The sequence below is a fragment of the Protopterus annectens genome, chromosome 1.part1, assembly GCF_019279795.1.
Source record: "Protopterus annectens isolate FY-2018-M chromosome 1.part1, PAN1.0, whole genome shotgun sequence".
In the NCBI taxonomy this organism is placed as follows: domain Eukaryota; kingdom Metazoa; phylum Chordata; order Ceratodontiformes; family Protopteridae; genus Protopterus; species Protopterus annectens.
In genome coordinates, this window is record NC_056726.1 from 569,615,731 (window position 1) to 569,629,624 (window position 13,894).

The window sequence follows — 13,894 nt, forward strand, 5'->3', positions numbered from 1 at the left end:
GGGCTGCGGTGGTACTATGAAATGGCCTGAAGCCATGCTGACAATTAGCTAATATATTATGTTGGGTTAGGTGGTTGATAAGTTGATGGTGAATACATTTTTCCATAACTTTTGCTAAGGGTAATAAGTGCTATTGGCCTATAGTTAGAATACTCATTGGAGTTTCCACCTTTATGTAGAGGGATAATGTGGGAAATTTTCCAGATATCTGGGATGGTTCCTTCATTTATGGTTCTGTTTATAAGGATGGATATAGGATATGCAACTGCTTTGGCTGCTTTTTGCAGGTATTCAGATGGTATTTGGTCTGCAGAGGGAGTACATGGCTTTAGTTTATGTAAAATCTTTTGGATATATGTGGTAGCGATGGGTTGCAATTGGAATGTAGGGTGAGTATTAGGTAAAGAGGTTTGGAGATTAGAGTTGTTAGTGGACAGTTGGGAGGCTAGAGATTTTATGGTGTCGGTGAAGAAGGTATTAAAGGCATTGGCAGTTTGAAGGGAGGTATTGTTATCAGACCCAAGAGGGGGTGGTGTACTGGAATGTCCTGACTGTAGGAGTCTATTAACGCTAGACCAGAATTTTTGTGGCCTGTTTTGGTGAGATTGCTGTAGGTTACAATAGTAGTTTTTTTTGTCAGTCAGTATAGCTTTTTTAGTAGTATTCTGAGATATTTTTGGATGCTCTCCATTTGGCCCAAGATTTATTTCTAAGTAATATGAATTTTCTAGTTTCTTTTGAAAGCCAGGGGGCAGGTTTGGATTTCATTCTGATAGAATGTTTAGGAGCATGCTTGTCAAGGATAGTTAAGAATTTAGAATTAAAATATTTGACTGCCTGCTCAAGAGGGAGAGTTTTTAGTGGGTACCAGTTGCAGGCACTAAGTTCATTTTGGAATAACACAGGGTTAAAATGTTTGTTAGTTTGAGAGATCTTGTAAGTAGGGGTGTTAGGGATATCATTCTTTTGTCTTATAATGTAAGTTAACATATTATCTCTTAAGTCATCTGGTAGAGTTCCGGCCTTGTAAACTTGTTGATGTTTATTAATGAGTATTCAATCTAGGATACTCTCTTTATTATTGGGTATGTTGATTCTAGTGGTAGTGGTAATAGTTTGATTAAAGCCATGAAGACTGATATGTGATGAAGGATTCTCTGTGTTTACACATTTCCAGTCAGTGTTGAAATCACAAAGTATAATGGTTTCTTGTGGGTAAGAAGTTAATACCCAGCTCAGAATGTTTTCTATTATAGAAATATTATTACCAGGTGGTAGGTAGATGCAGATAATATATAGGGCTTTGGAAGCATTTAGTTGAAGTCGGGAGATCAAAACGTCAGCTTTACTATCCTGAGGTGGGTTGTAAGATAGGGAGGAGATCTGTAAAGTGGATTTATACAGTAGAGCTACTCCCCCACCCCTACATTTAGTGCGGTCGAGTTTTAATATGTTGTAACCTGGGGGAATTATTTCATTATCTTTAGTTACCAGTTTTAACCAGGTTTCTGTGAGGCAGAGGATATGAAAGGAATGAGTATCAAGAAGGGCATGGAGATAAGGAATTTTATTGTTTATACTGCGGATATTAAGATGACCTAAAAATAAAGAATTTGAGAGACAGGTTTGGGTGGTAATGGTGGGGGAAGTGGAAGAAGGAGTTATAAAAGATGAGAAACTTGTGGGGCCTGGGTTGGGATGGATGTCACCATCTTTTAAGGTGGGAGTTTCTAGGGCAGAATGGGTATTTGAGGAAGCTGGTTAAGTATTTTAGTTTTTTTAGAGTTGTGTTATTGAATTTAATATGAGTAAGTCGATGATACTTGGCTAGCAGGTAGCAGGGTGTGGTTGTGGTGGGGTTCGGGCACCTAGGCGGTGCGACAACCCACTGCGAGACAACTGGATGTGGACAGGTGGCAGTATGGAAATTTACCTGTAGTGACAACTGCCTGCAGACAATTCCCTGCGAAAAGAAAATAACCCCCTGCACCCTAACCACAGGTGTTAGACAAAAACCCCATATGTGATCTATACACTACACCCCCTAGAAACCACCGTGTGCAACTAACACTGTAACACAGGCCTAGACTAGGATGCCAAGTGGGCACCAGAGTGGTACACTGAAACCTGTGTGCTGTGGGCAAGGCCTTTATTAATGCACAATATAAAGGAATGTGGGAAGTGCTTGGTGCATACCAAACCATGATATAATCATAACTTATAGAAATGTGCCACAGCACGGAGAAAATCCTGCACATCATTATAGTCACACTTATGTTGCAGGATGTGTTTTAGACGACGCTCCCTTACAACAATTGCCTTCCTTCGTGGTGTAACAGGCATCCCCCGCAACAGAGATTCTCGATGGGTATCTGTTAGGTTCTGCTCCTGTTGTAGGACAGTCAAAAGATCAGATAACTGCACTGTAGGTCGTCCCAGTAACACTTTCAGCCGACGATGCCATGCTTCTACCTGGTTATTGGTCCGTGGGAAATCCATGCCGGTCACATCACTAACATTCCAGAATCGTAAAGGATAGGATGAAGGTAGTCATTGCTGTGAGGAGCAGTGGGATGCATACTTGCTTGGTCGGCCTCGCACATAATGATGGTCCAGGAATACGCCAACAGGCCGTGCACAGTCCGGTAGTGAAGCAACAATGTCCACAAATGCAGGGATAACATCCTCAACTGGTAGAAATGCCAACGCAATTAGCTTGCGTATGGCAATGGAAAACGCGGCGTCCGTACCATACAGGGCTACAAGGTGGTTATGCTGGATCTGGCGCCAAATGATCTGTGCAAAGTGGAAAAGGCACCCTTTCAGAATAGCCTTTGGAAATGCCTTACGGCTGGCATGGATCGCTGCCTTCTCGAAATCAGTCATTATATACTGTGGAGCCAGGGTACAGTCCTGTTCTGCAGTCATACTCTTCAGTATCTCCCACATACTGTAGTATGCAGACTCTGACTTCCTTGTCATGAGACAGTACACCAGGGGGACAATCCTTGTTGAGGTGTGAGTCCCAATACAGCCATGTAATGTATATAGCTGATGACATATATTGGCCCTGGTAGGGAAGGTGCCATCGGCAAGAATGATGTCAGCTCTACACAGATCACTTAGGTTCTGTGCTGTTGTAAGGAGAACCAGGGAATCCGTCCCATCCATATCCGATCTCCTACGGAGGATAAAGTTGCCACTGCGGAGTGGATAGTGGCTGACATCAATATCTGCAAGTGTTACTGGAGGAGTGCTCATTGCTGCACGTGCTCTCTGATGTACCCTGGTTATGCTATGACGTAATGTTGCATGACAGGGCATATCCTGCAGTACATTCTCATCTGCTGTGCCTAGGACACTCTGCATCACCAAACTTGGCAACTCATTTCCAGTTACCGCCCTCTGCCGCATTTCTGCATGCAGTGTAGCAACCTGGGCTACTGTTGCATCCGGCCCGTGCTGGTGAGGCAGTGATTTCAGCAGTTCCTCACCCCCTTCCTGTTGTACAGTGATGGCACGACCTCTACAGGCCTGCAGTCTCTGCTCAATACATGCCCAGTACCGTTTAGGTGGCAGTTCATGCTCCAAATGGTAGAGGTATCCCTCGACTACCAGCATTGGTTTGCCCCGTTGGCTGGGCACTGTGCTATACTTGTTGCCAAGCTGCCCAGGGCTATATCGGTACATAGCTTCCAGCATTGTCACACCACTTGCAGATGGCCTCTCATCATCCATCACAGCATGTATAGTTGGTAACTATATGTACAGACGGCACTACTACACTCCCCTATAGGTTGTGCCCATAGTTCCTTTACACAATCCTGTGTTGGAGTCTGTCTTGTCGTACTGCCTGCGATGGTGCACTGTGCAGATGTCAATACTACAGTTTCGTCTACCTGCGTCTTATGCTATGGAGGCACTTTATGCAGTTTAGACAGCCATGGGGCTAAACCATCTCCTGCTTCATACAGAGTTACTACATGTGGTGTACATGTCCCTTTAAACTCCCAGTTGTACCTGTTACCCAATCAGGGTGTGGGGCTCTGCCTCGGTTTCAGTGACAGAGGTTACATAGGAAAGTTACTCAGTGTTGCACCCTCCTCTACCTAATTGGGCCTACATACCTGTGTACACCAGCCACAGGGGACACTGGTTGGGTTTACAGAACCTACCAAACAGACATGCTGCTCTACACTGGGTGTGGGGGCTGACACCACTGTCTGGAAGTCTACCCTGGTCCACAGTTCCCACCTGCCACTGTACTGGGGGGGGGCATAGCTGAACAGCTGCTGTGTGTTGCACTTATGGCTGTACATGGATATGTCTGGGACTTGGAATGGACACATTCTGAATACTAGTAACCCCTGGCAGAGTCTGTGTGATATGCTGTGCATACTTATGTAGTTGGAACCCTATAGACTGTTAGTTGCATGTGCCTCTTAGGGGCTTTACAGTCTCACACATCTCCATGGCTTGCATTACAGACAGTGTCTCTGCTATGATGGGTAATGTACAGGGGTTACTAGTTCTGGGCTGTCACGTGCTTCATATATACAGGGACAATGCTGCAGCTGCTTCCACTCTGGAGTATATCTTTAGTCTACTGTGCCTGTTTACTGTTCGGGGTTGCCTGGAGTGTAGCTGATCTACAGGTAAGTTGTTGTTGCCGTGGATAATTTTGTGTATTTACATGTGTACTATCTATGCATGGAGTATGTGTGATATACTGGACAGCGTGTCTGTGTGGGGTATTTGTGCTTGTGTTTACTTTTGTGATGTGTATGCATGGGGTATTTGTGATTTATTGCACATTGTGTCTGTGTGGGGTATTTGTGCTTGTGTTTACTGTTGTTATGTGTATGCGTGGGTTATTTATGTTTCTTTTATGTGGTGTGTATGTGTGGGTTAGCACTGCTACTTCGCTAAAGTTTTCGGGACAGCATTGCCGTTTGTGTGCATTACGCGCTTCTATGTTTCGGTTTGCAGCGTAGCTGCTTTAGGGGTTGTCGCTATGTGTTTGGTTTACTTCCGACATGGGTTCCGATGGCGGGTGTGTATTTTGGCCGCACCGCTCTACGATCTGGCGGTGTCGCGGCCTGTTTGTTTCGGCGATGTAAAATCACCTGAAAATGGGTGCATGGTAGCCAAGATTTATTGAAAGCCGACATGGTCCAATAGCTACCTTCATTTCGAGAGTAATCATCCATATCACCAAAAACGTGCCATCATGAAAGGACAGTTAGTCCGAGCGGCTAGAATGGTGACCTTAGATGATGATTTTGTGGTAGAAATGGAAAACATCAAAGAATTGTTTTCTAATAGAGGCTACCCGACCCCCATGTTGGTAGAGCTAATAATGGAGGTACAGCAGAAGAGAAGGGTTGGATTTTGCCAACTGCTATTGAATTTCCATCAGGGGTCACTGAATGTAGATAATGGGACAGATGAGAATCCTCAGTCCGTTAATCAGTCCATGAGGTATGTAATGACATATAGTTTGGATGCCCCAGAAATCAGCTCTATTATAAAAAGATTTTGGGCAGTCGCTATCAGTGAGTTTGACGGGCTGCAGCAATTGGGTCCCCTAGTTCAGTTTACATATAGGAAGGGCCCTGGCCTAAAGAACATTTTGGAAGGCCAGTCGGGAGGTACAAATATAAGGGCTGGTATGTATACATGCAATTCATGTAGATATTGCAGATTTGTCAAAACGGGCGACAGTTTTCTATCCGGAACAACATCTATACAGTAAAAGGAAGATATAACTGTAAAAGTTCATATGTTGTATATGTGGCGGTATGTCTTTCCTGTCCGTGTTTCTATGTGGGGAAAATGGACAGGAAACTGTGCCAACGCATATATGAACATGATTATGCTATAAAAAAGAACAAGGAAGAAAATGCCCTAGCTAAACACATTCAAGAGCATCCTGAGCATGGATTTGGCTTTATGGCTATTGATCATATAAATACCAGACATGGAAAAGGGAAGGATTCATTATTATTAGAAAGGAAGGAATTGCTTTGGCAATTGAGACTCAGAGCATTTGCTTCTCCAGGTCTCAATGGCATGTTGTCCATTTCATGCATTTTAAAGTTAAAGAGCCTGGAGAGGTAGTTAAATTCAATATGGGGTATTTTAATGAGTTTATATTTATGCATGTTTACATGAATAAAATTTTATAAACTTTTTACATAAATGTTATATAATTTTTATAAAAATGTTTTTAGATGTTGAACCCCATCACACTTGGTAAATAGGAGAGTCACATATAGAAATGTAGCAGTGAATTTTATGCAGTTTGGGAATTTGTATTTGCTGCATCAGGTTTTTAGTTAGAATATGTACATTTATAATTATAATGTAGATATTTGACTTCATTATAATATTATTATTTTTTATTTATTTTTTATATATATATTCTTTTATTATTGTATTTTTAATTCCATTCATCTAATTTTTAAGTGGAATTATATTATTGTATGAATACTTGAGTGTGATGATCATAGTGATGGAAAGAGGGTGTGCTATCCCTTTAAGTCAATTTGAGGAAGTGATGTCATTACTCAGAGTTTTTAAAGCCAAGAGTACTGTTGAAACTTTTTTTGGATACATTGTTTCTGAAGAAGTTAGTCTGTGGACTGACGAAAAGCTATATTTTGAACGCTTAAATAAAGCAGTTTTGCCAGAGTTTTTCCAGTTTTCCAGTTTTCAGCTTTCAGTTTTTCGCTTATTGGATTTATCTGCTTGTATAGCTGCTTACTTTGGGTGTACTCCAGCTGAGTTTGCTGTTGGATTTCCTTTGGGAGTTTACAGGCCGTTGGTTTCCTTTGTGTGGTTCCTGAAGTTTGTTCCGTGTTTTTACTTGTTTCGGTGATGTAGCTCGCGGGCAATCGTCCCGCGATCTACACGCCAGAACCCGGTTGTGGTGTTTATTTGAAAATGGGTAAAGGTGTAGTTATCACTAGCTGTTTGTTTAGGAGAGTAGTTGAAGTAGTTAAAATTGACTTTGTTAATGGGGGTGAAGATATAGGCGGAGGTGAGAATAGATATGAGAGTAAATAGTATTAAACATTTAGTTAGGATAGGTTTAGTTGTTGAAGACATATTGTAAGGAGTTTATTATGTAGTTATAGCAGGAAATATGGTAAGAAAGACAAAGGAAAGTAAGGGTTTTATACAGTTGTTAATGTGGGAGTTGTCATAGGTAGTGAGATAGCTTTAAGAGGGTTTTAGGAGGAGGTACAGGATTTTGGGGAGGAAACTGTGAAAATAGGTGGAGTATGGTTAAAATAATTAAGATGGTAGAAATATTGGATTGGATGGTTGGGATAGGGGGTATGGCTTAGGAAGTATAAGTGTAGGACCCCTGGGGGTGGGTGGGAATTGGGGGTAGGGTAGGGGAGCGGAGTGAGCCCGCAGGGTGAATGGAGCGGGCAGACAAGATAAGTAAGAAGCTGAGTGTGAACAATCAGTGGAATTCTGACTGTTATCAGTGAGTGTGGGTAGAGATAAGCAAAGAGAAAAATAAATGTGGTTGTAATAGTGGAGGGAGTAGTAACTTGTGTAACAGAGACTTGGGAGGGGTAGAAGGAACTAGGAGAGATCTAGGAGAGGGCACTATCTAGAAGACAGACCCTATATTGCAGCAGTAGCTCCTGAAAGTAGAATAGCAGGTCAGGGACTAGGGGGACAACCTGGGAGATAATTAAGAGGAAATGCAGGAAGGAAAAAGTGGGGACTAGAGAGTGCAAAGGGGTAAGGCTGCTGGCTATCCAGGCAAGAAGGTGTGCTAAGACACAAGGTATTAGGTTAAACTATATAGCTGTTATAGGCACTTTATAGCAGAACACATACTTTCTGGTTCTTTGAGGAATTGAGGTTCAGGGAGATCTTTAGGTCCTATTTCATGTTTGGGATGAGACAGCTGGAAATTGCTTTGGGTTATGGTTCGAGGTCAGCAAGCAGGGCACAAAACTCCTACTCAAGTACAGGGATCTCAGGATGGAGAGCTGGGATCATAGAGTAAGAGACAAAAAGAAAAAAGACACAATGTGATTAAAGGAAAAAAATTAAAACAGTATATGAATAAGTGTGCAGCTAAATTTGGTGCTCTGCAGATTAGAAATGTGAGTAAATGCAAATTTAAAATCAGATTAGCATTTCCTAGGAAGTATTGAATTTAATAAGTCTATTAATCTATATTATCGGCTAGTGTTTAGACCATTAGAGCAGACAGAGATAATATTAGAACAGCACAAGCACACAGTGGTGTAATAGTTATCTAGGTAGGGGTAAACAGTACTATAATGCTACCTTACAGATAATAAGCCATACCATAGTTAAAATGTAGCAATAAGGACTCTTAACTGGGTAGAATTACAGTTCAAGGTAGGGAACACAAGCACATAAGTCAAGTATGCTGAGAGTTTAACAAGGAAAAACAAGAAAAAATCATTTAAGTAAACTGGATAACAAATAGATGTTTAAACAGTACAGATAAAGCCAGGTGGATACAGCGTTAATACAGTACTCTGATGGCCAATACACTATATCAACTGCCAACTTATGGGCTGCTCTTTAAAACGCTAACATTGTAAGGCTAGTGAGGAGCTTATCATTCAGTTTTCCAACAATGAAAAGGCTACAGATAAGCTTTTTGTACAATTGCTGAAACTGGGTATTAAAACTTAGGTTGGAATACGCTCTAAACACCTATCGAGTTGCTGCAGATTGCTAAACAGAAAGGCGGAAAAAACTAAAACAGCAAAGTTAATTCAAAAGATATATGTTATCTAACTTAGCTGTTTCCTTACTAGTTAGACCACAATTCAACATGTAAGTAGCATGTGTGCTTCCCGTATTTAACACGCTACCTACCACTGGCAAATCCATTGTAATAACCTCCAGTTCTACATATTAGGTTTTGGTGAGTAGATCTAAGGGGGGTATATGGTTGTAGGATATTAGATAATGCAGGGCAACTAGTAGGTTGGAATAATAATTTGTGGGCTTTGACAATTTGAAGGAAGTCAAGTTGATTAGGGAGTTCAAGCCAATTTAAAGAGTGTAGGGAGGTGCAGTGATGGGAGGAAGATTTTGCCTTGGTAGCACATCTGGAGATTTTGTTGTAGCACACTTCCAGTTTGAAGGTGAGTGTGGAAGATTGATTGGTAAGCAGAGGAGCACCATACAAAAGTGAGAGGAGGAGATAGGTAGTGGCCAAAGTTTGTCTGGTGGAGGGAGTGAGGAAGTGGTTGTTTCTGTAGAGTAGGTCGAGTTTTATGTGGGTTTTCTTTATGTTAAGTTGGATGTGAGTATTAAATTTTAAGTGTTCATTGATGGTGACCCCCAGGAGTTTGGCAGAAGGAACGACTTTGATAATGGAATTGTTAAGGCTGGTAATTTGAAGTGAGTTTTTATCAATGGGAGTGGATTTTGAGGGAGTGAATAGAAGAATCTTAGTTTTGTTAGCATTTAGTGAGAGGTGGTTTTGGTGCATCCAGTTTTCAGTAGTTGAGAAGGCAGTTTGAGTTAGAGACTGAAGATCAGATAGGTTAGAGGCGCAGCAGATCAAAGTGGAATCGTCTGCATATTAGACAATTTTGGTATTGGGTATGGCTTTGTAGAAATTGTTAATAAAGATGTTAAATAGCAAAGGGCCTAGTATGGAACCTTGGGGTACTCCTGTAGGAGTGGGGAGAAAAATGAAGGAGGCCTGGCCCCATTTGACAGCTTGGGACCTGTCAGAAAGATAGCTGGAGAACCAGGAAAGAGTTTTTTTGGAGATATAGAGGTTCGACAGATGATTTAATAGATGGGTGTGGGAGAAGGTATCAAAAGCTTTAGATAAGTCTAGGAGAACAGCTGAAACTATGTTACCAGAGTCTTGAGCTAGATTGACAGAATGTAAGAAGGATAGAAGGGCTGTGTTGGTAGTGTGTCCAGGGCAGAAGCAGTGTTGGGTAGGAGAGAGTAGCTGGTGTTCAGTAAGGAATGGCATGAGCTGCAGGTGTATGCATTTTTCAAGAGGTTTAGAAATTGGTGAGAGGATGGCTATAGGGCAGAAATTGGAAATCTTCTGAATTAATTCATAATAGTATCCACTCCAGCCATAAAGATACAACTATACACCTGCAGATATGTTTAGTGCCTTACTGAGAATTAAAGAGGGCAAATGACAGCCAAGACAATTTTGGTAAATAGTTAATAAGTTTTTTATGTAATTAGGTCTACAACTTACCCATACCTAGGAAAACAATCAGATTACAATTGTCCTGTACTGACTGATTCCCTCTTATCTGCTGTAAAAGTTCCCATATTTTAACATGCTGAGAATCCTTAAGAAGCAGAAAAAGTGGATTTATCTAAAAAAAAAAAAAGTGCCATGCAAATCCATTAAAGACCGTTAAGCATGCAAAATTTGTATATTCACTATTAGTACAAAATAGCAGTGCATTCCAATTTCTGATTTGAGTATTTTCTCTTTATATTGTATTACCAACATCACAAAAACAAACCCTTCACTGGTTAATCTGGGGTGAAAAATCCTGGTCAACAAATAGATGTTAATTATGCCCAGCAGAAAAGTCATTGTGCCTTGCAGACTAAATCAGAGACTTAGATTTTCACCCCATATTATTTTCTCAATGTCTTGTATAATAAAGGTTAACTCTGTGTGGAAACATTCATTAATATCTACTAGTATATAGTGCAGGAATTTTATTATTGTGAGACAGCAACCTGAATTCCATTAATGTATTAATTCTCTGACTATTTGCTTTATACAGTTAAGGTCATTAAGGAGCTGGAGTCTACTCACTCACTCAGTGAATGGAGGCCAGGGAAAGAATCCTGAATAGGACATAGATACACATATGCACACACACACACACACACACACACACACACACACACACACACACACACACACACACACACACACACACACAATCTCTCACTTGTACAGAGCATGCACACCTACAGACCAGCTCTCTGAGAATAAAAGGAAAGAAACAATCCCAAATAAGATGTGCACACACGCGCGCGCGTGCATACACACACACACACACACACACACACACACACACACACACACACACACACACACACACACACACACACGCACACACATAAAATCACTTATACACACCTTAAGGAAATGTGAAAGACTGCCACTTGACCTATGACATATCTTTGGGGCATGCCATAAGTAATTTAGTAATCTTTCAAATTGTCTCTGTAAGTGTGATTGTCATGTGTGAATGAATGTGTGTATATACCCTGTAATCTACCAACAGCCATCCTATCCAGTATTATATGAAGAGAATGCAGACTGAGACCTCGCACATCAAGAAATCCAATGTTGTTTTAAACTCTGACACACTCAAATTCAGCAATAGTACATAAGTCTGACCCCCACAGTGATGGTAGGATATATTTCTCATTCTGAAACTTTGATGCCATTTATATTTGATAGAAGAGATCATGACTGAGGCAGCATTTAATTCTTACAAGAGAATTTCTCAACATTACTTCAGTGTGCATTGCAGCCAGGGGCAAATATTTCCCAATTAAGAATAGTGGTAGTGCTCATAAGTTCAAAATGCAATTATATAATTATTAATGCTGAAAAAGATGTCTCAATTTAGTTAGTATGTCAGCAGCCTACAATAGTGTTCAGCTCATGTACTAAAACCATGGCTCAAGCTACTGACCTGCCGTTTGCAGTGATAAAATAGAAAATGGTACGCCACTTAAGCATTCTTCAGATGGCCCGACATAAGTGAAAAGTCTTTTGTAAATGTTTAATACTTGTACTTCAGTTTTTGGACTAATCTGTCATTCAACAAAGTTTATTTGTATATGTTCCTTTTTTATTTTCTGTCTAGTAAGTAATCAGAGTTAAGTGCATTCGTATTGGACTGTGTTCAGAAAAGAAAGCAAATGTTGTCACTTTTTTGGCCAAATCTGCTTAAACAGTAACTTTTTGTTTATATGATTGTAGCAGTGCAATGGAATCACTCATCTTAAATTAAACTACTTCATCAATGGATATTTGGCAAAAGGGAAGACATTTTATATAAATTATTTTTATATGGATTTCATTCATTTGATCATATTACTTTTCAACAAACTGTAATCGTATGTCTTCCTGCTATCAAACAGGCTCAAACCAACAAATTTAACTGAATAAATTAAGTAAGGGTTGCACTAGTCAAAATCCCCTGAGTATGGGCGCAAGGGTTGGAGACTTGCTTCAACTTGAATTAAATGTGTAGCTACAAACTCTGCTTTGTTCAAAAGTGACTGAATCAAGTATATTATACCCTGATGCACACATAGCTACTTTATTTTACCAGCATTTTATGATTTAGCTATTCTACCAAATTGTGATTTTCTTCTGTGTCACTCTTCTTAATTTAAATGTATTTTATTCATTTATTAATATTTCATGAACTGGCTTAGCCCTACTGAGCAGAGAGCATTTATAGAGATGATCTGGGGAGAAATCTACCAGAAGCAAACTGGCAAAACAAAACACATCAGCATTTTTGTTATAACAGTTAACTAAATGCACTGTTAGGGAAAGGAAGCATTAATGTTGATTGCAACAACAAATAATACATGTGAAAGACATTTTTAGAGTATGGAGAAGGACAGAAAATGCTGAAATACTACCAAGCTTTATACAAATTAGAAACATAAAGGTTAATAGAAGTGAACAAATTAGGTGTAGAGAAAAACACAGAATGTGTCATAACATCATATGCTTTTGTATGAATAAATAAACAAAGGAATCTAAAACTATTAGGTACAAAGCCACTAAGATGGTGTACGGGCTGGCATGTTATCTGTTGTCATACTATCAGAACTTATTTTTTCTTTGATATAATGCCTTTTTAGAGTAAGTTTAAACTTTCAGAGGTTGTCGGAATAACTGATTTCATGTGGAAGGTTATTGCAATAGGAGTACAGTAAGTACTCCATCCCCATTCTAAATAAAGATGTACAGCACAGAAATAGGCATTTATTTGGAATTATTCATCTTTCTAATTGGTTCATGCCACTATAGCAGATTAGCTAAGACTGGACTTTTTTTGCTATACAGCAATTTGAAAGTAAAAATGTGCTGATCAAAAAGTCTGTGTTCAAAATGTTTTGATGTTATGTGTGAAAGGATGGTGCAATGAATGTTGGATGAAATGAAACTCGCCACAAGATTTACTATACTACTGTAGACACCATCGAGTTTATCAGCAGGACATGTGCATAGTGTTCCCAATACTATAGTACAGTAAAAGAGCTTAGGAAGCAGTAGGGCGTGCTTTTTTAAAGTTCTGTGCTGTCTGCTGTTCGAAATAGCTTTACTCTGTATAAAGCACAGGTTACAGTAAGTCTTTTGGCTATTGCATTAGCATGCACTTAATGTCAGTCATAGCACCAATACTTGCAAAATCTTCTTGTTTTGTTCCATGTTTTCCCGGGACAGTAGGAGATATAGGACAACTATCACTGCTACATACCTGCTTAGTAAAATAAATTAATCTTGCCTTTTTTCATTACAAATCAAAATGTTTTTGGAAATCCAGTTTACAAATGAAATGAAAGATTTTCCATCTCCTAAAGATTTTTCTTCCTGAGACTCTAAACAGTAATAAAGGAGTATTCATAGTTGGCCACTGCAGTGCCTTTGTGTTTGAAGAGGAGAGGTGCAAGGCTAGAACTGGGTGGTACTGTAATGCTTTCTACCAGACATATAGGTAGTGTCCCTAGCATTACAAGAAACTTGCATCACCCTCTATGACATGATCATCCAATAAACAAGACTGAAGATTTCTGTAAAACCTGAAAAGACAGCTGCAATATGTAGATATTTCTCCACACTGGC